Source organism: Triticum aestivum, chromosome 1B (genome assembly GCF_018294505.1).
Source record: "Triticum aestivum cultivar Chinese Spring chromosome 1B, IWGSC CS RefSeq v2.1, whole genome shotgun sequence".
In the NCBI taxonomy this organism is placed as follows: Eukaryota; Viridiplantae; Streptophyta; class Magnoliopsida; order Poales; family Poaceae; genus Triticum; species Triticum aestivum.
Genome location: NC_057795.1, coordinates 124724975 through 124747301, shown reverse-complemented (window position 1 = coordinate 124747301; position 22327 = coordinate 124724975). Strand labels below are relative to the sequence as shown.

Below are 22327 nucleotides of genomic sequence, written 5' to 3'. Positions count from 1 at the left end.
TTCTACGGATGCACAATAACAACACAACAAAGCACGGTGTGTGTTATAAATAATTTTATTTGTGCACGGTCTACCAATGTGGGCAGACATGCACATTGCTATGATCCAAAAAATGCACATTTGAAATGTATGCTATCCAATCCAATTGGCGAATTGATCTAATCTACGACTCAACAAACAATGTGGTCGCGCTTCCTCGCATCAATCGTGCCCTAGCCAAAAACACAACATTTTGCCGGGGCACAGCAGCCGTGAACCACCCCAAAATACCCTTATGACAGACGAGTCGTCCATCGGTTTACATGTGCGGAGCAAAGCCGAGGTTAGTTGTACTTACATCGTTCTGTCAAGGTTGGACTGCTGCCGACGGATGTGGAAGGGATGTCGGCGAGGCTAGAATGGATACCGCCGGAGCAAAGAAAAAAATGGGGTGAGCATTAAAAATCCTCGATGCAGCTACGAGGTGGGCGGCCAAACGTAGCCAAAGGCCCCGCCATGTGAGCAGCTGAAGCCCCCGCTAGTGCAGTTGACGTCCCGACAACAATGATGGTTCGTTACGGTCCGACTACCGCTGGAAGCAAATCGAGAAGGAACTTTGAGCATCTTTTGCGTCTCCTAGAGGTCGTGATCCCCAATCGTAACGATAGCGAGCCAACGATGGCGAAACTACTACTGGGAGGGCATGGAATTGGGCACTAGGGTGGTGGAGCATCGGCTGCCATATGTGGCAAGGAAGGGACCGTGATACATAATGTGGGTTTTGACAGCAAGGGAGTGTAGCAGGGAATTAACAAGGGTGATACGCCGTGCCACCCATGCTTCCCAAGGAGTACAAGTTTACTGACACGTGAAACTGCATGCTGCGATGCGCCTTCTCGGCACCGACTCCTTAGGAAAGGTCGGCTGGGCCATTATTCTGCCTCAAGTCCGAGGATAACTTTAGGTTCATGAGGGCAATTCTGTACCGACCAGGATGCCAAGTCTATCGAACCCGATCAAGTGTACTTGACACACCTTCTTCAAAAGTCAGATAGGACGATTAACATTTGCCATACAATCACATTCAATTCAATCCTATTTATGAGCAATGTAGATAATAATAAATAGTTTCTCTACCCAGGTTTGCATATAGTTCTAAAAAAAGCCCTTCAAAAAGTTCACCTAACTTCTTGGTTGCATTTGATTTTTGTATCATCAAGTTATAAATAAAACCTGCCATTCGCCCAACACAACCCCCCCCCCCCCTAAAAATGACCAACACAAAAAAACCCACCTGCCACTGATTATCTCCATTTTCACTCAAGTTCTATAACTTTATAGTACTAACATTTTTTATTTGATTATATTTTTATGTAAACAGAATTTTTTTTAACATCAGTACAGACACAAGCGTTCATATACACACGCATACACTCATCCCTATGAACGGACACACGCATACCTTACCCCCTATGAGCACCTCCAAAAAACTGAGTCGGCATATCATTTAAGATTTACGAATTCACAGTCCAACTTAATCGGTACATTTGGCGTTCACCAGGCGGCGGAGCACGTGCGTTCTCCATTTTGTTTTTCTGAGTATAACGTGCGTTCTCCTTAGCGCACACGCAGAAAATGGCGAAGCTGGTGTGGACCTGGGCTTAGCCCGGCTTAGGCCCGCAGTTCGGTCCCGCAAATCTAACCCGGCCCGAACCGACCCGATCTGGCGTATATTATCCCGACGTAGTAAAACAAAAGCGAAAGAGAAAAGGAAAACCTAAATTCCCCATCCGAAGCGCAGAGCCACCCCGCCCCGGCGCCCGCCCGCCTGCCTCCCCGACCCCGATCGATCCATCGAAGCCGAAGAAGCTCCCCCTCCCCTCTGACAACACCGCGCGAAAACATAACACAGCCCCCCTCTCCAGTCGTAAAGGCAGCCCCCGCAAAGGCTTCGAGCGGCCGTTGCCGCGCTCCGATTTGAACCGGGAAGTGGGGGACGAAGGCCCCCGCCTCACCGCCTTGCCTCCACCGCTCCGCGCGGGCTGGAGGCGGAAACCCTAGCGATGGCGGCGTCCGTGGACGCGGCTGCGGCCGTGGCCGCGCCAGCTCCCGCGCCGCCCGTCGCCGCGCCCGAGGAGGCCGGCGGGGGCGACGCGGAGCAGGCCAGGATCCTCATCGGGGCGCTCAACCTTCTGTCGCGCAACCTCCCGCTTCCACCCGCCGTCCTGCGCGCGGTCTCGTCCATCTACCACGGCGGCGAAGACGCGGACCAGGAGGAGGAGGAGGAAGGGGCCGAGGGCCCGTCGCTGGTCGGGGATGAAGGCGGAGAGGGGGATCCCGCTGACGCCGTCGATGCGGCCGAGGTGCGTGCCGGTGCTTCTCCACTATGCGGCGCGTTTCGGTTGGATGCTCTGGCGTCGTGTAGCTCGATGGGGACTCTGGTGCCGGGGTTTGGTCTGGTGCGTGGTTTGGCTAGGGTTTGTGGAATTGGCGAGATTTAGCTGTGGTCCCAAATAATTAATTACTGTGGTTCGTGGCTTCGTGCTACGGATTTTGGGTTCGACTCGGGCTGCATCTTTGTGCAATTGGGAGCGTTAGCTTTTGGCGCTTTGTAATGCGTGTGGGTTAGTAAATTTCTCTGTCTGACGCCCTCTTGATTCTCTTTAAGACGAACGCATGATTATGGCATATCAACTTGTATTATCCCGGGGCTACAAGATTGGTGCTAGATATATTTAGCTGGCCACTCAGCTGGGACAACTTGAGTGACATTTGATGATTGGGTATCATGTTGTTTGTTTGGGTGATAGGGTCTTCTGATGTCGCGATGGAATCAGAAACATGTAGCTTCATTTCCAAAATGCACTATATTTATCTAGGACTTCCTTGAGAACTTTGTCTTGCCATCAGACTGATTCTCATTAATGAGGGGAGTTAGATGGAAAATGGGATAAATTGCTTGTCTTCCTTTATATGTTAAGTTGTTTGCCGTCATAACTAATCTGAGATACTTCTGCCCCCACCCCCTTGTTTCGAGAAACTTCTCCTTCTGCCACTGTTTGTGATCCCGACCTTGGGTTAGGAAAAAGCCATGCCAGTTTTCTGTTGTCCTGACAAGAAATTACCATGAAGGAAAGCACCACAAAATCACATGAAGTTCATAAGAAACAAAAATACAGGATGACCTGGAGAATTCTGGAGTCACTTTTCTACACAAGTTTAAGACTGATCTTCTTCTTCTGAAGTTCCAGTCCAGATCAATCCATGATTTTTTTCTTGATTATCTGGCATTTTCTTGATACACTTCTGAATTTTCTTTTATTCTTTCTGTTGATGGTTGTTTGGCTTGGACCACATGACAATGGCTAGAGAAACACGTAATGCTAGAAGGAGGAACACAACGAGTGGCATAAATATTATCTCTTTTGTTCTATTATTATTAGAGGTTTAGGGTTTGTTAATATTCTTTAACTGGCCTTTTCCTCTACCTCTTAGGAAGCCACCTTGATTCAAGAGCTTGAAGATTCTATATATAGAAACCAAATGACGCACATGTCGTCCTCAAAGTTGACTGCTCTAAAAGAAGAACGCTTCAATACCTGCATCCAGCATCGGTTATCTGAACTCGAAGGTCAGATATTAACTCCTTCAGTGTCTTGTTACCTGATTAGTTTTCTGAGTTCCATTTTCTGTAGTAAATCAATACTGTATTAGGCTTTTAGCATTAGTACTTATCCTGCTTTCACCTTGTCTTTCTGTATTAAGAAGGTCCTTGGTTATTTTGGTTTAGTACTTATCTTTATGTTTTATCTTCTGTTCTGTATCTTTGCTTATCTTAATTTGCATATAAAAAGTTGGTTCTGCAATTGACCTTCTGAAAATGGCTAAGACGGTGCAAAAGGGTAGGATTGATGTTTTTGTTTTTTTTAGAATCTTGTATGTCCATTTCTGTGTTCACACTCTTGTAATTGCACGTCTCAAACATGATTTCTAGTGGATGCTTACTATTGGGCATGTCCACAACACGATTTTCCTGTACTTGCATTTTTTTGCAGCTGCTTTTTAGAGTACTTCTCAACTTTTCTAAACTTATTTAGTTATTTAATAAGTTATGTACACCAATGCCAGTTTCGTTTCTTGTTATGTGCCAGGGTTACCATCTACTAGGGGTGAAGATTTGCAAATGAAGTGTTTACTCGAATTATATGGGCTCAAGGTAAATGCAATGTCTATTGGGACCAATGATTTTCCAGGCATTGCATTTTTCTGCTTTACATGCTTACACTTCCCACTACATGGTTTTCTTCTTTGTGATAGTTTCTCTTTTCTCCCGACCATCTAATATTTGTGTAGATAATTGCTTGATGGTTATTGATAAATGTTATAAGCTGAAGTATGCTGGTTTTATAATACACTGCTGTCCCTTTTTTTTTCCGAACAACTTCATTATTCATAAAATATTGGCATGTTTGGTCGATAGGAACGACTTTGCCAAGGCATTTATGTTGGTAAGTCGATATTTTGGCACTGCCTGCTGCCAAATTTTGGTGCAAAATTGTAGTGATTGGTTTGCTGTCAATTGCTTGGTCCATATGTTTGGCAATGCCAAAATTTTGCAAAGACAAGGTGGCTGCCAATTTCCCAATTCTTTTGGAAGCAAACCATTTGGATGACTACTTTCTGGGTATGCCAACATATTGGCAAGCCAAAAACTGGCAGCTAGCCAAGCAGGCCTGGTGTCTTATTTGAGTGAATCAGGCCTCACGTCTTCATGGAATATACCTGTAAATACCTGTAAACTAGTTGTAGTGTTTGGTTTAGTGATACACTTGACGAGTAAGCATGCAGGGAAAATCTGTACCAAGTTACAGCGATACAGATACAAATGCCGATACTATGCTCTGGCACCTTTTAAAAAACACATATGGGTTATGTTTGTGTGTATGTGTGTCTCTCTCTCTATTATTATAGAAGTTAGTCATGTTTATACTAGAAGTCTATTGGTCTCCAACATACAAATACAAATACCGATACCATGCTACAACACCTTATAAAAAACACAGATATGTGCTATGTTTGTGTGTGTGTATATATATACTTAATACCAAAAAACATATATAAACTGTGTGAGCGCGTACACTGACTTATTCTGCGTGCAGATCCATCATGCGGGCGCCCTCAGTTTGGTTAAGATCAAACCAACCTGTAGTGTACCCCACCGCATGTCACAACTGATCGTCACACCTAGCCCATATATAGTAACCTAAAATGAACATGTTCGAGCGGACAGTTTTGCATGTAAACAGTAATCATGCATACATATGGTAGTAACGCCAGTAATAATGAGGACAAGAACTTGTATTATGATATAAACTAGTTCCATTTACCATCTTGCAAAACTAGAGCCTTGTACATCACAACGTCATTTACTACAAATCTTCTATATTTACTAGATGCTCCACTACACATTAATTAGCACCTACAACTTTAATACATTACCATCTAAATAATCATGTGGTTTTGATTTGCATCTTAGTTTTAGTTGCATCTTGTGGTGATTCCATTACTATATTTGTAACTTGTGGTGATTCCATTACCATATTTACCAGCTATTTTACCAGGGTTAGAAGAATGGCTGGTTTGCAAGACAGAGAGTTGTGCATGGCACATAGTAATAGATGTAACTCTATTACTATTTTTGCTTGCTATTTTACCGGGATGGTTTGCGGAGCAGAGTGTTGTGTGTGACTAGCAGTATCCATCTTAGTTTTAGTTGCATCTTGTGGTAATTCCATTACTATATTTGCAACTTGTGGTAATTCCATTACCATATTTGCCAGCTATTTTACCAGGGTTAGAAGAATGTCTTGTTTGCGAGACGGAGGGTTGTGCATGGCTCATAGTAATATATTTAACCCTACTACTATTTTTGCTGGCTATTTTAGTGGGATTAGAAGAACGACTGGTTTGCGGAGCAGAGTGTTGTGTGTGACTAGCAGTAACCAATTTAATTCCGTTACTTTTTCTTGCATGCGGTTTTACCATCATGATTAGCGGGTTGGTACGGAGCCACGGGACGGAGGTGGGGCGTGTGGAATGGTAACCGAAATTGAATAAATTACTATATTTTCTACTTCCTTTTACTCTCACACAATTAGCCGAGTGAGACTGCACTGGTTTGGTGGCACGGTGATTAGCGACCGACACGTAGAATAAGAGCTTTGCGCGCTCGCTTGGTTTAGCGCCACCGTATATATAGAGAGATTAGTGATTTACTGATTTTTATACTAGAAGTCTATTGGTTCTCCAACTCCAGTGTCCAAACGCCCCAAGATTAAAAAGGCATGCCTACAAATGAAATAGAAAGCTATTAAAAGCATCCTAGCAAAAATGGTAACTAAATACTTTGCATTGTAAATTACCCACCTGCAGTATAGAACATCCTAGCAATCAGAGCAGCAAAGCTTGCTGTGAGTTTCCTGATTGAAGCTTGCTTCAATAGCCAATGAACCCCTTCTCTTCCTCCCACTGGTGCCATCGTCATTTAGAGAAATCGCACAAGCAGCATTCAACCCGTGGACTGCATTGGCTCTTCCACTGCCTGCATTTGAGTTTGAGCTTCCAACTCCAGAACCACCAGTCGTTACCAGTGCTTAATGAATAGCCATTTCTGACCTTAAAAGGGGGGTAAGAAGTAATCGGCACACAACAACTCGAGAAGGAGAAGGGAGAAGGGGAAACTGACCTGCGGCTTGGACGGAGACAGATCAGCTCCGGACAGCGAAGGGATCTGCGGCGGTGGTTTGGATCTGGCGGTGAGAGGCTGACAGCAGCCATCCTTCTTCTCCAGTGCGGCGGCCCTCCGACCATTGGAGGGAGCTGTGGTGAGAAATCAGCCTTCTCCGGTGAGGAATCCCGTTTCACAGGCGAGAAATCAACCTCCCTGGCGAGGATTTAACCTCCCCAGTGAAGATTCATCCTCCCCGATGAGGACTCAACCTCCAACGACAAATCGACTGATTTCGGCGATGGATCGAGCTTCTCTCGCGAGAAATCGAGCTTCACTGGCTGGTTCCCATCAGTGCAGCAAGGGACAGAGGAAGAGGGAGAAAGGCGGCGTGAGGAGGAACCCTAGATTTTCTGTCGACTGTGCACGTATGGGATTAGCACGTCTAACTAGCCATGTGGCACTAAGGTCAGATGGAGGCATGGGAGTGTGAGAACGAGTCGAGAATGGGCAGGGTGCGTTTGTGGTATGAATCGAGCGGTTGGGTTTTCCTGTATCAGACGGGTATCGGGGTGCATCGCAGCTGTATCAGAATTATTTTTGGGACGCTGCTAGACAGCAATTGCTTGCTGCCTAGCGCGATGGAGCGGCCTATCTATTTTGGGTAAGTGCACGTGTGACCTCCTCCCAGATCCAGAAAAGGGAAGTTATTTGCCTATAGCACTTACAAGCTGCCGCAAAAGAAAAAACAAACTGGTCCCCGCACCACGGGACCCTCATTACAGGAAAAACCCACTTTCGCCCACCCTGGTCGCCTTGACCTATTCTATCCAAGAATACATAAAGCAAAAAAGAGAACTGGGCAACAATATTATACACCAGGGGGAAGGAGCAGGCAAAATAGAAGGGTAAAACAATTCGGTTGCTGTCTCTTAACTTGTCACATGATCCGGACTACAGAAAACTTGCTTTGAATATGGTAATTTTTTTTCATGTTCCTGTCCCTGTAAAACCTAATGTTTTGCTGGACATTTTCATCAAGTTCCCAAAAAATCAAAAGCTTGCTGACCATTCTTGTTGTCTATTGGCATCTTCAATGGTTGTAAGATAGTTGTTGGTAGACTTTGCCACATAGGATTTTTGATGATGTGTCATGCAATAAATGAGGAAAGAGAGGAAGGTTGTATGTACATGAACCAACAGCCCTTGCACAAGCTCCAATGTAGAATGAGAGAGCACTTTATTTATTATCTCACATCCTATTGGGCAAACTAGATACAACCCATTGGAGATGTTGTATGTTAAGGTGTTGGTTGTGACATGGCATATTTTACCAAGAAGCTAACATACAAACTGTTGGAGATGCCCTTAATGTCTTGCACCTAGCCCCTACAAAAAAAAGTAGATGGTGTGAAGCAAAAACTCAAAGAAGTCGCACGCACAAGATCAGGATTTGAAGAAGCAATTTAAACGTGTTCCCATGGGCAAAAAAATTGTCATTAAGTGTTAGTGTGGTTGCTTCATATCTACGGGATCTAAGTTCCCTTCCCCGTTGAATATGTGAGAGTTCCCAAGTTAGCGGTGTTGGTAGGCAAATTAATATGTGTTGGTGCATATTTGTAGGCAACTCAATATGTGTTGATGCATTCTAAAAAGTATGTAGGCAACTTGGGGAGCGTTTGGCAGGCGAACTAGGAGTGAGGACTCTATGTTGCAGGCAAATTAGTAATGTTCGGTAGGCGAATTGGGGGTGAGCTGTGTTGTAGGCAAATTAGGAGTGAGGACTCTGTTGCAGGCAAATTATGAGAGTTGGGTAGGTGAATTTAGTAGCGTTCAGTATGCGAATTAGGGGCGTTCAGTAGACGAATTAGGAGCGATCAGTAGGCCAATTTAAGAGCGTTCAATAGGCGAATTAGGAGCGATCAGTAGGCAAATAAGAAGTGTTCAGTAGGTGAATCAGGAGCGTTCAGTAGGTGAATTAGGAGTGAGGACTCTATGTTGCAGGTGAATTAGGAGCTTTCAGTAGGCGAACTAGGAGTGATGACTCCATGTTGCAGGCAAATTAGGAGCATCGACAGGCGAATTTAGGAGCGTTCAGTAGGCGAACTAGGAGTGAGGACTCTATGTTGCAGGCGAATTAGGGGCGTAGGTAGGCGAATTAATATGGGCAGGCAACTTAACACAAAATTGTTAGGCTGATTAGGAGTGAGGATTCTAAGTTTTGGCTACTGAGTGTGCATTGCAGCGTGACTAAGTAGCTAGGTTGGCAGGTTAGCCGACTTTTAGTTTTCTGTTTTGGCGACTTAGTTTGCATGCTGATGCGACTAAGGCTAACGGCTAGGTTGGCAGGGTAGCATGACTTATTGCACAGGTTTAGACGACTTGTGTGTGTGAGGGCATGACTAAGTTAGCTGCTAAGTCGAACCGAGTTCGGGCAACTTAGTTATATATGCTGGCTGGTTTTAGGCAACTTAGTACGTGTGGTGGGCAAATTAGTGAGGGGGGTTAGCAGCTTGGGAACGTAGAGTTAGGGAACTCTGTTCATTGATTTAGCGACTTTAGTTGGAGGGCTTGGCGATTACTGGTTTGCTGGGGTTGTAACCGTGTCCGGCAGGGGACAAACCAATAGCTATGTCAGTTTTTTTTGGGGGGGGGGGGGTAGAATAATATAAACTGAGAAATTAACACAGTAGATTGTCCTGGTCCGGAAACGGGAGCCCAGCCATGGTTCAGAAACCTTGCCCAGGTCCACTTCTTTTTGCTTCAAAAAACAAACATGTGCGCAAAAATGGTTACAGGTGTTTGTGCTCATCGATTTTCAGTCCAAAATCGACATGACAAAATAATGTGCCACATGCTGGTATGACCCCAAAATGCTGGCATCATATTAGCCATTCCCTGCTCACTTTAAATTACTTCATCAATGATTCCTAAGAAAAAAGAAACAACTAGATTTTGGATTGATTTAAGTTGTTGATTCTAACTTGGCACTGAATAATGACTGCTGATTTTCTACTTCAAACTTTTCTAAAAGGCTCAAAAAGTACAGCTGTCAGGCACCAGGGGATGCACCGATGCAGATTCACAAACTACATATTTTTAGGCAACTTGGAGGAGCATCCGTGGGCGAATTAGGAGTGCTGTTAGGCACCATAGAACCCGAACTAGGCAATACTTGGAGAAAGCTCTCACAAGTTCGTACGTTCTGGCACCCAGTGTTCCTAAATTTAGCTTCTTTGCATGTATAAATTTGCAGGCAATTTAATACAAAAAATTTGGGAAAAATTCCTAGCAATGCGTGATAAATCTTTGTTGCAGGCAACTTAACAACAAGATGATGGACAGAAAAATTCCTAGCAGCACGTGAGAAATCTATGTAGTGGCAACTTCGCAAAAAAATTGTTGACAAAAGTTCCTAGCAGTGCGTGAGGATTCACTACCTCTCCTGTACCTCGCACCAGTACGTGGTCCCCAGCAGTTTCCCTAGCAGCACCTCGAATCAATCCCCCCGGAATCATCCAAAAAACTGTGAGAGTTCTCATTGTTCGCCTCCCCCCATCCCCCTTGCAGCACCTACCCTGAGCCTGGTACCTCCCTCCCTCCCCACACCCTTCCTCATGCCCCGTGTGAGTAGTCACTCCCGCACCGCGAGTCGACGAACTCATCTTCTACTGCGATTAGAAGGAGGGTACAGAACGAAACTAACCTTGGGATGGCGATGTACTGCATGAATCGCAGGTCCCCCAGGAGCCGGCTGCCATCCAATTTCTTCACGCACGCTCGCGGGCTCATCCCTCCGCTCCCTGATCCACCATGCTCGATGTCGGTCCACTGTGCAGTGCCGCGTCTGGTGGACGGTGCGGCTGTGTCGCTCTGCTGCGCAGGGTCGCGCCAGGGACTAGGTGCCGGCAACCCTAGAATTTCAGTAGGGAAGAGAAAGGGGAATCGCCGGCGAGTGCGTGACCTGGAAAGAAAACAGTGAGCGGCGCGTCTCGCAAAAAAAAAGAAGAAACGGAAACGGCAAAAGAAGCCACCGCTTCGCCCACCCCTCCCCACGTGGCGCGATCTCACGAAACGATGGACGGCGGGCGCTCCATCGCGCTCGCTCGCTTTCTAGCGTTTGGGTTATCTTTATTATTTGAAAAATAGAGAAGTGGCTGATATGTATGAGGATATGTATCTCGGGGTATCAGGACGTATCCAACCCCTGACACACTGGTTCCCAACTGTATCCGTGTTTCCCAGGTGGTAATGTAAATGTATTCATGCTTCTGAATGGAACATTTGATTGATGTACTCATTACTGTGGGAGGCTGGTAGCTATTGTTGTTCTAATATGATAATGCTCCAACACAGAGAAAGATAATTACAGATGTGATCTTTTATTGTCTATTTCCTCATTGATCGGGGCACATGAACAATATTTGAGTTGTTTGGCACAAAGGACATCTATAACTTTCAATACCTATTCCAGTTATAGGAATGAGTAGTGTAATATGGCAAGTTGTTCTGCACCATATCTTGTTTGCTAAATAGTAGTATGAACAATCAACTGTGTATTATGTTGTTTATATATATATTTCATAATGCATCATTGTGATTATGAAGTGAAGTGAAGTATAACATGTGCATGGCATCTATAGATCTATATATAGAAGTATAATAGTGGCGCTGAGTTATTGTATTGATGACCATTGATTAACTTAATTGTATACTTGCAGTTACTAGACTTGCAGAAGAAAGTACGGTCTGATGTCAATGCTGAATACTGGCTACACAAGAAATGTGCGCATCCTGAGAGGCAATTGTTTGACTGGGGGATGATGAGGATACGATATCCTTTTACCATGTATGGAATAGGGGATGGTTTTTCAATGGATACCGATGATATCCATCGCAAAAAGAGATTCACCGAGGTTTTTTCTCACATATTTGATATTCAGTTTTGACAATTTTTATACAACTGAAATCTTGATTTTCATTTTTTGTGTTCACAAACTTCAGAGGATCTCAAAGCTTGAAGAGGAGGAAAAGAACCAGGCTGAGACCAGGAAGAGAAGATTTTTTACAGAAATTCTTAATGCTGCTAGGGAATATCAAGTGCAAACATCGGCTACTTACAAACGAAGAAAGCAACGTAATGATGGAGTTCAGGTATGGTTTGATTTGTTTCCTTATTTCAGAATTAGCAAACAAGATGGTCAATGTATCACCTAATTTTGTGTCTTCACTGGATTTATTAGCTCATCCTATTTGTTTACAAACTCGGCTCTGCTGATGATTCTCTTTTATCTCGTGATGTTTATTTGAAACACGCCTTATTTGCTGATAGCAATAACCCGATATTGTCAGTTTCTGGTAGGTGTGAACAATGCATCAAAAGTTTCTAGTTGTTATATTTAGAGGGCTTTCTTAATTTAGCTATTTTCTCCAATATTCATTGATATGTCTGCAACACCATTTCATGAGTGATGAGTCTCCCATAGGGATAAATGCTTTTTCTAGCATCACTCTACAATTTTTTTTATGCTGTATCTATTGGTCTATCTGCAATTGTCTTGCTTCAGTTAGCCATGCCATGATTTTGAATGATATTTTTGATGCTGGTTGCAACATGAAAGATGGACATCGTAGTAGCATACATGAAATCATTAGAATTTACAACAGATAAAAAAGATATCTGATGAAATGTGTTGTGCATGTTGTAATGCCCAAGAGATATCATGCTTTTTGTGGATGTTTATGGTCAAGCCTTAAGATAAGATGTTTATCGCCCCCTTCTGCCCTTTAAGTTTTTTTTATTAGAACGCCATTGTGTTTATTCTGCCCATTATATTTCCTTGATTTGCTAATCTAAGGATGCGTGAACTTCTTTTTCTTTACTTGTTAAATGTAGGCATGGCATGTCCGGGCGCGCCAGCGTATCAATCGACTTGAAAAAAGTAGGTTACAAGTTTTGAAAGCAGGTGATCAAGAAGCGTATATGCGGATGGTTGAGGAGAGCAAGAATGAACGGCTGACGATGCTCCTTGATAAGACAAATGAGCTTCTAGAAGGAATTGGGAAAGCTGTACAGCGACAAAAAGATGCTGAGCATGTTAGTCGTCCTGAAGGGTCTGAAGACTCAGAATCTGATGAATCCCCTGAGGAGTCTCCTTCAGATGATGATGCAGATACACACGGTTCTGCAAATACTAGTAAATTTAATGCTGCTGGCCGTAGGCTTGATTCTACTGTCCATTCCATCGAAGAGAAGGTAGATTGAAGCTCGACTTTTAGCCATATACTCCCTCCGTCCGGAATTACCTGTCGGAGAAATGGATGTATCTAGACGTATTTAAAGTTCTAAATACATCAATATCTATCCATTTCTGCGACAAGTAATTTGGGACGGAGGGAGTATTTAGTAACTTGTTGCTTGAGATGTTGTCTCGGTCTCACAGTTTTAATCGATTTCTATATGCTATGCAACTAGTGTCGTATAATCTGGTAGCATGGCAAGTAAGATTGTGTGATCAAATACGAATTAACCTTTTGGCTGCACTCATGTTATGCCCCCCTGGGATTCGTGATGATGGTAGATAATATTATTGTCCATAATACAGTGGGTAGAGCCCTACTGCTATACAGTGGGTAGCGCCCTACTGCTACTAGATGCCTACTGGCTTAAATAAATTATGTGAATTCTTGATTCTGCGAGATCATCTGCTCATAATTAGTGTGTTATAATCATGTAATGTGGGGATTTTTCTGCAGAAGAATTTATTGCCTGTTTGCAATAACTGATGGTCCCAGTTTATTTGGATCTAATTTTGCTGCTCAGTGGTCCATGAATGAAAATTTTCAGTATTATGGTGTTCTGTTAATTTGTTTTTGCCATTTTGTTCTTACAATACAATTTGTTATGTTTCCACTTCTGGGGCAACTAATGTTTCTTTCTACTGTTTTGGATTTACAGGTAACAGAACAACCGTCAGCCCTTGTAGGTGGGGAGTTGAGACCATATCAGTTAGAGGGTCTCCAATGGATGCTTTCTTTATTCAACAACAATTTGAATGGCATTCTGGCTGATGAAATGGGTTTGGGGAAAACAATTCAGACCATAGCTTTGATCGCTTATCTTTTGGAAAAGAAGGAGGTCACAGGACCTCACTTAATAGTAGCTCCCAAAGCAGTACTACCAAACTGGTCTAATGAGTTCAAAACATGGGCTCCCAGGTATTGTTTCACTGGAATTTGCTTGATCAGTATTTCTATGTTGTCCTGCTATAAATTGAAGTAACCTAACTCTGATATGCTCGTCGTTTGCAGTATTGGTACAATTCTGTATGATGGTCGTCCAGATGAGAGGAAATCTCTCAGGGAAACAAATTTTGGAGGACAATTTAATGTTCTGCTCACACACTATGATTTGATACTGAAAGATAAGAAGTTCCTGAAGAAGGTTCACTGGCACTATTTGATAGTTGATGAAGGACATCGCTTGAAAAATCATGAATGTGCTCTTGCTCGCACACTAGTTTCCGGGTACACACTTTGGTCATAAGTTACTTTTTTTTTCTTTACTCTGGTGAAGCTTCTTCTATGTGATCACTTGCACCTCTGTCGGAGGATGGCTCTGTGCGCTAGTGACTCCATAACTCATTGTCATATACTCCCTCTGTACCGAAATACATGTCGCTGGAGTAGCTGAAGTTTAGCTACTCCAGCGACATGTATTTCGGTACAGAGGGAGTAGAAAACTTGAAAATATCTGTTGCGGAACAGCCACAGCGGAAAGATGATCGAATTTGAGTTCATTAAAGATGAATTATTGTCCGTCCCTAAAAAAAAAAGAGATGAATTATTGTCTGAATAAGAATAATATTGTAGTCCAGAAGAAAGATTAGATTAGTTTAGGAAAGTAACTGGTTAAAAGAGTCCCAAGATAGAATTAGACATAGAACTCGTGCAGCATGTTCAGTCTGCCGTATTAAAGGCAGGGCCTGTACTCTATTGAGGGATGCAAGCAATAAACCTCCAGTATTCCTCTTTTTTTTTTCCTTCTTTGCCGATCATGCCCCAACTTTGTTTCCACAACCTCCCCCAGTCAACCGATACATTCTATTCAACCTGTCTTCTGTTCAGTTCACGTTTGTATCAGTCACAGCCGTTGAAAAAGTCCAACCTTTCAGCTTTGTTTATAGTATTAGGTCTCAGAAACCAAGGCTGGTGCTGCTGACCAGTATGAAGCTTCCATTCCTCTTCCGATAAGGTGGCATTGGCAAATTGAGCCTCAAAAGCACCTTATCCTGTCAGTTATTACACTCTTCAAACAATAAATTGGTTTGTTAAAATAAGTACGGATCTCTCCCTTCATCAGCAAGAAAGAGCAAAGTTAAAACTTAGTATGACTAGGACACGACCTGAACTTATTCAAAGGTTTCTCACAAAATCATGTTGTACGTGTGCACAAATTTGTGAAAAAGTATAATCATGTGTATAGAACAGAAGTTAATAGGCATGCCTTTTTGAAATGTACATATTTTAGAAATAAGTTCATATCATAGTTCGTGGAACTTACATACTGGAGTTTGTGGTCTTCAGACAGGCTATTTAGCAGGTTAGACCTGTGCACACAACCGAAACATGTGTTTTATTAGTCTTACGTGAGTAGCTAACAGTACAATTAAGGAAATTGTGACCGTGTTCTTTATAGAATATAAAAGGTTACTTTGTACACAAGCATTATGTCTTCTCTCCGTGTTCGCATAAAAACCAGGCATATTTCCTTTGGGTATAAGGGTATGTTTGGATGATCACCAAAACCAACCGTACCAATAGTTTGGCATGCCTATCCCCTCTAGCTAATTCTAGTTCATTTTTCTTGCCAACATTGATCAAAGCATGGGCAACTTCCTTGACCAATATTGGCTAGCCAAATTTTGGTAGGGCAGCTTGGGCTCAAACCAAACGCACCCGATTTTTAAACTTAAGGTACAAGCATTTATCCTTATATTTTAAGCAAAGTGAGTTAAAGGCTGAAAATAACATTGAATGGGAGTGCATCCAACCCCCCCCCCCCCCCCCCCCCCCCGGAACCCCACCAAATGAAAACCAGTGTCTATTTTTCTTAACAGCTCTGTTATCTGTATCAACAGTATGGTCCCAACTGATAATTGATAAAGTAGTCACCATATTCTTTATCCAGGTAGGCCAGTAAATATTTATCTTTCTGTATGAAAAATATGTTTTTCTTGAGAATATCTTGATCAAGATGAATAACTTCCATTACATTTCAGTGTCTCTTTGCTTCATGGCTACTTGCTTATTCCCACTTCCCAATTTTCTGTTGAAGCCTCATTTTCCTTCATCTTTTCTGTGATTTAACCTTTTTGTTCGTCCTTATTGGCTGAAGTGTTAAGTTTTATCTCGACCTTTTGTGAATCTGCTTATAGATTGCTGATACTTTCTTGTAGATATTTGATCCGCCGCAGACTACTTTTGACTGGCACTCCAATCCAAAATAGCCTACAGGAGCTGTGGTCATTGCTCAACTTTATTCTGCCAAATATTTTTAATTCATCTGGGAATTTTGAGGAATGGTTTAATGCACCGTTTGCATGTGATGTTAGCATTAATGATGAGGAAGAGCTATTGATCATACATCGTTTGCATCAAGTGAGTAATGCTTGCCCAATCCACCCTCAGTCACTCAGTGATTTTAACAAGCTTACATGTTGATATAATGATATTTGTACCTCCACTTCTCTGGCATTCACACCTTTTCGGTTCAATGGAACCAACCGGTGTGTAAGCACGTGTGACACATGAAATTAAGATTACTTCTGATATTTGGGATTTTTATATTTATTCATTTGCTCTTGCTATTTGCCCAGGTTTTGCGTCCATTTTTGCTCCGTAGGAAAAAAGATGAAGTGGAAAAGTATCTCCCTTCAAAAACACAAGTAATACTGAAGTGTGACTTTTCAGCTTGGCAAAAAGCATACTACGAGCAAGTCGCAAGCAAGGGAAAGGTTGCCCTAGGATCTGGTACGTTTTACTTCCAATTCTTTCTTCCCTCGAGGAAGTACTTCTGACTGAATAAATTTGTAATGTTTGATCGATCCTTGGAGAAAGCTGTGCATAAAATTTCAAACTCATGCTATAGTGTCAATGCAAACTTGGTCTTCTTTTGTATTGATGGCATATATAATGCATAGTATTGTCCTTGTGCCTGCACTGCATCTTGAAAATAATAATAAACCGACCGATGATATATTCTTAAGTGGAAGGTGGGAGCCTAATCAGGTGCTTGGTGACACAGCCATGCGTGCCCACCATTGAGAGCCAGCAAGGGATTCCTGCCTGTATTGCATATTTGCATTTAAATTGTCCTTGTATCTTTCTTGAATAGAAGCACTTCTTTATTGTCAAATATGTGCATGTGCAGGACTCAAACCAAAGGCTGTGGCAAACCTATCGATGCAGCTTAGGAAGTGCTGCAATCATCCTTACTTATTTGTAGAGCAATATAACATGTATCAGCGCGAGGAGATTGTTAGAGCATCAGGGAAGTTTGAATTGCTCGATCGGCTACTTCCAAAACTGCATAGGGCTGGTCACAGGGTTCTGCTTTTTTCTCAGATGACAAGATTGCTTAATATTTTGGAAGTATATTTGCAGATGTACAATTTCAAGTATATGAGGCTTGATGGATCAACGAAAACTGAAGAACGAGGGAAATTATTGGCAGATTTTAATAAGAGGACTCAGAGTACTTCATTTTTCTTCTCAGCACACGAGCTGGAGGCCTTGGATTGAACTTGCAGACTGCAGATACAGTTATTATTTTTGATAGTGATTGGAATCCTCAGATGGATCAGCAAGCTGAAGACCGTGCTCATCGTATAGGACAGAAAAATGAAGTGCGTGTATTTGTTCTTGTTAGTGTTGGATCAATTGAAGAAGAGATCTTGGATCGTGCAAAACAGAAGATGGGTATTGATGCAAAAGTTATCCAGGCTGGGTTGTTCAACAACACCTCCACAGGTTTGTATGCCATTGCTGGCTGTCCTGTTCCTGTATCTCTTTTCTCCGTGATGTATTCAAATTTGGAACTCACAAAAATATTGTATTGATCTCTCGTGCAGCTCAGGATAGGAAAGCGTTGCTGCAGGAGATCTTGAAGAGAGGAACTAGTACACTTGGAACTGACATCCCTAGTGAGCGTGAAATAAATCGTTTGGCTGCTCGAACTGAGGAGGAGTTCTGGTTATTTGAGAAGATGGATGAAGAGAGGCGACGACGAGAAAACTATAAATCCAGGCTGATGCAGGGACCTGAGGTCCCAGAATGGGTTTTTGATATCAGTGAAACCTTAGCTGAGAAGCTCCTTGCGGAAGAAGCCAAAAATCCTGTGATAAACACAAAGAGGCGAAGAAAGGAGGTTGTCTATTCGGACTCTTATGTTGATCAATGGATGAAATCTGACGAGGTATACGAAGACATCCCAAAGATGACTCCAAGAGCAAAACGGAGTGCTTATTTATCCGATATACAGGAGGTTGATTTACATGATAGGGCAAAAAGGCTCAAATATTCTGAAAGCGCCGATGGCGCAGGCAACTCAACCTGGACACCAGAGAAAGGAAGACCTGGAGTTTCTTCCTACAGCAAGGATGAGAATGAAGACGACAACGACGAAGATGAAGTCACCGCCGGTGGTTTGCAGCAGGGTGGTAGCTTCACCTGGAATACCCTCAGGAGGAAAAGGTCAAGCCACTCCACTAATCCGTCGTCAGACCCTAAAGGGCGCTCGGCATTTTAATGCCCATCTGATAGGAGTGCCATTTAGATGCATGTCTGCTTTCTTGTGAGGAAAAGTGCTCCGGTAGAGAAACTAATACAGTTTCTTCAGAAGTGCATCTAAGCTCATCAACTTTAGGACTGGTGCAATATTTTATGAATTAGTTGGTATTAAACTGTATCTCCACCAGAACTCAGAATGTTTCCTGATATGTTTGATGCTTAAATAGAAACAATGTTCCTCATGTCATGAGGGTAGAGGTATGTTAATTAGTTCTAAAAGAAAGTAGGGGCGTGTTAAATAATTGCTGCCCCTTGTGTTGTGCTAGCATGTCTAGCAGCCTTTGTAGCACATACATGTCATTTCTCGTCGCGCTTGTTGGCAATTCTGATAGGAAACTCCAAACCAAGCCGCCGAGGTCGTGGTTGGAGAGAAAGTTGAACCAAGGAGGCGAAAGATTTGGGCCAGTTGTCATTGTGTATATGAGGATTTAGGGAGTTAAATTTACGGAAAGGAGGTGCACAGAAATTTGACTTCAAAATTGGAGGACTTATTTGGGAAGATGAAATAGGGAGTTAAATTTTAGGGGGTAGGGCTAGAGTTTCTCTGTAACTCGCGTTAAGCTCACCTCCTAGTCGTCTTGAATAATCACCGTTAAGCTCACGTCCTAGTCGTCTTGAATAATCGCGAGTGGACATACGGCTATGCGCGGCTGGAATCCACACAGCATGTTCTTGCGTGTTTCGTGCAACTTAAATATGTATGAGCCGTATAATGATTTCAGGCCCATGTAGATCATTCAGTATAGTCGCGCATTTTTTTCACCTGACATGCGCAGCAGATGAGACTTTTGTGTGAGCAAGACCCATCGAACGGGTTGAGTATGTATTTTGTATTGCATGTGTATTGGAGTTGTGACACATCTCCTAATTTTGTATAGTTGAGGTAGAGGCCTTCCCTGTATTATATATACGTGCACCAGCACCCCATCAATACAACCTTCATTGTATTGCAAATCTCTCCATCTACATGGTATCGGTTTTTTAGGTTACTTTCCTCGCTTCCGCTCCGCCGCCGGCGCCGCCGTCGCCGCTCGCACCCCTCCCCTCGCGCCAGCCGCCGCTGCCTGCGCCTCCCGTTGCGCGCGCCGCCACCGCTCCTCATCTCCCGCTGCCGCAGCTCGCGCTCCTTCCCTCGCGCCAGCCACCGCTCGCGCCAGCCGCCGTCGCCGCTCGCGCCCCTTCCCTCGCGCTAGCCGCCGCCAGCCGCACCTTCTCCTGCCGCGGCTCCCCGTCTCCTTTCTCCACTACAAAAAAGACCCTAGCCGCGCCGCCATGTCTTCCCCGGGATCCTCCACCACCCGCTCGTCGAACCCGTTCGCCGGCCCAGCTGCGCCTCGTCAGCCCGCGTCGCCCGCGCCGGCCGGCTACTTCCCCGCGCCCCCCGCATCTGGTCTCCTTGGTCCTCGTCCCGCGGGCCACCAGGCGTTCCTTGGCGCCCCCTACCAGCCCTACGTGCTCCGCTCGCTCCGCCACCTCTCGGTGGCTACGGCGCGCCCGCTCAGGCGCCACCCTATGGAGGCCAGCTGGCGTCGCCGGTTCCTACACCGTGGGACGCCGCCCTCCCGGCCGTCCTACACTCGGCGCCGTCGCCGAGTCACTGCGGAGGTGGAGGCGACTGGTACATGGACTCGGGTGCTACTGCGCACATGACAGCTCATCCCGATAGCCTATCCTCTTCTGCTCCAGTTAACACTCCCACTCGTATCACCATTGGCAACGATTCTTCTTTACCTATCACACATGTCGGTAGCACTAGTTTTCCTTCTAGTTCCGCACCTATCACTATGTTTAATGTCCTTATTTCACCTGACTTAGTCACTAGTTTAGTCTCCGTTCGTCGTCTTACTCGTGAGAATCCTCTTACTGTTGAATTGACGGTGTTGGGTTTTCTGTGAAGGACGCCCGTACCCGGATGGTGCTTCACCGATGTGATAGCCCTGATGAGCTTTATCCCGTGCACGCTGACGCCTCCACTTCCACACCCGTCGCTCTCGCCGCCGGTGTCGACCTTTGGCATGCTCACTTGGGCCACCCCAACCCCGCTGTTTTGCATCAGATTCTTAGGAGTTTTTCTTTCTCATGTAATAAGCTCGACGAGCATACTTGTGAGGCTTGTCATTTGGGCAAGCACGTGCGTCTTCCCTTTAGTGCGTCTACTTAAGTTTCCACTTTTACATTTTAGTTGCTTCAAAGTGATGTTTGGACGTCTCCTGTTGCGAGTAACACAGACTATCTATACTACTTAGTGATTTTAGATGATTATTCTCACTATGTGTGGACTTTTCCTCTTCGTCGTAAATCCGATGCTTTAGCCACACTCACCGTATTTTATTCCTATGTCACCACCCAGTTCGGTCGCCCCATGCTTGCACTCCAAACTGATAACGGAAGAGAGTTTGACAACGTCGCTCTCCACACACTTCTCGCCTCTCACGACACCATCTTTCGTCTAACTTGCCCTTACACTTCACAGCAGAACGACCATGCCAAGCGCATTCTTTGCACTCTTAATGACTACATTCGCACGTTCCTCTTTCACTCCGATGTGCCCGCTCGGTTTTGGCCCAATGCTCTCGCCACCGCCACTCTTTTAGTTAACATTCGTCAGTGTCGTCCTCGGTGGAACTACGCTCCTCACCACCTTCTCTTCGGTACACCACCATCCTAGGACAGTCTTCGCATATTTGGGTGTCTCGTGTTATCCTAGCACCACGTCCACCACGCCACACAAACTCGCACCACGTTCCGTCCCGTGCATCTTCCTTGGCTACCCTCCTACCAAAGGTTACCGGTGCTATGATCCTGTCACTCATCATGTGTATACCTCGAGGCACGTGTACTTTGTCGAGATGGTGTTCCCTTTTTTTCAGGTTCCTCCGGCTTCGGCTCCTTCGGTGCCGTCCCCCGCGTCCCCTTCCTGGAGCGATGCGCGATGGCCACCCCCAGCGCCCCCCGGCACGACGCCTTCTACCGCCACCACCCGGTTTCTCGACTCCCTCCCCTGAGGTCGAGTCTGACAGGGCCTCCGAGGTTGAGCTGGTGGGCACCCCGCCCGCCACCCCGGCTGGCAATGCCACCCCTGCGATGGGCTCGACGTCCTCCTCGCCCGTCACCCCTTCCGCCGCCGGCTCGGCCGGCCCCGCCGCTGCCGCGACCCCTCTCGCCGCCACGGGTGCACCCGTCACCACTGGCACCCCTTGAAGGAAATATGCCCTAGAGGCAATAATAAAGTTATTATTTATTTAATTATTTCATGATAAATGTTTATTATTCATGCTAGAATTGTATTAACCGGAAACTTAGTACATGTGTGAATACATAGACAAAACATATTGTCCCTAGTATGCCTCTACTTGACTAGCTCGTTAATCAAAGATGATTATGTTTCCTAACCATAGACATGTGTTGTCATTTGATGAACGGGGTCGCATCATTAGGAGAATGATGTGATGGACATGACCCATCCGTTAGCTTAGCATTATGATCGTTACAGTTTTATTGTTACTGCTTTCTTTATGACTTATACATGTTCCTCAGACTATGAGATTATGCAACTCCCGAATACCGAAGGAACACTATGTGTGCTACCAAACGTCACAACGTAAATGGGTGATTATAAAGGTGCTCTACAGGTGTCTCCGAAGGTGTTTGTTGGGTTGGCATAGATCGAGATTAGGATTTGTCACTCCGTGTTTCGGAGAGGTATCTCTGGGCCCTCTCGGTAATACTCATCACTATAAGCCTTGCAAGCATTGTGACTAATGAGTTAGT

At 44.5% G+C, this 22327-nt stretch overlaps 1 pseudogene; it reads left to right on the top strand.

Annotated features, from left to right (window-relative positions):
• Positions 1–1833: 1833 nt before the first annotated feature.
• LOC123111419 (probable ATP-dependent DNA helicase CHR719) lies at positions 1834–18798 on the top strand (annotated as a pseudogene).
• The last annotated feature ends 3529 nt before the right edge of the window (positions 18799–22327 follow it).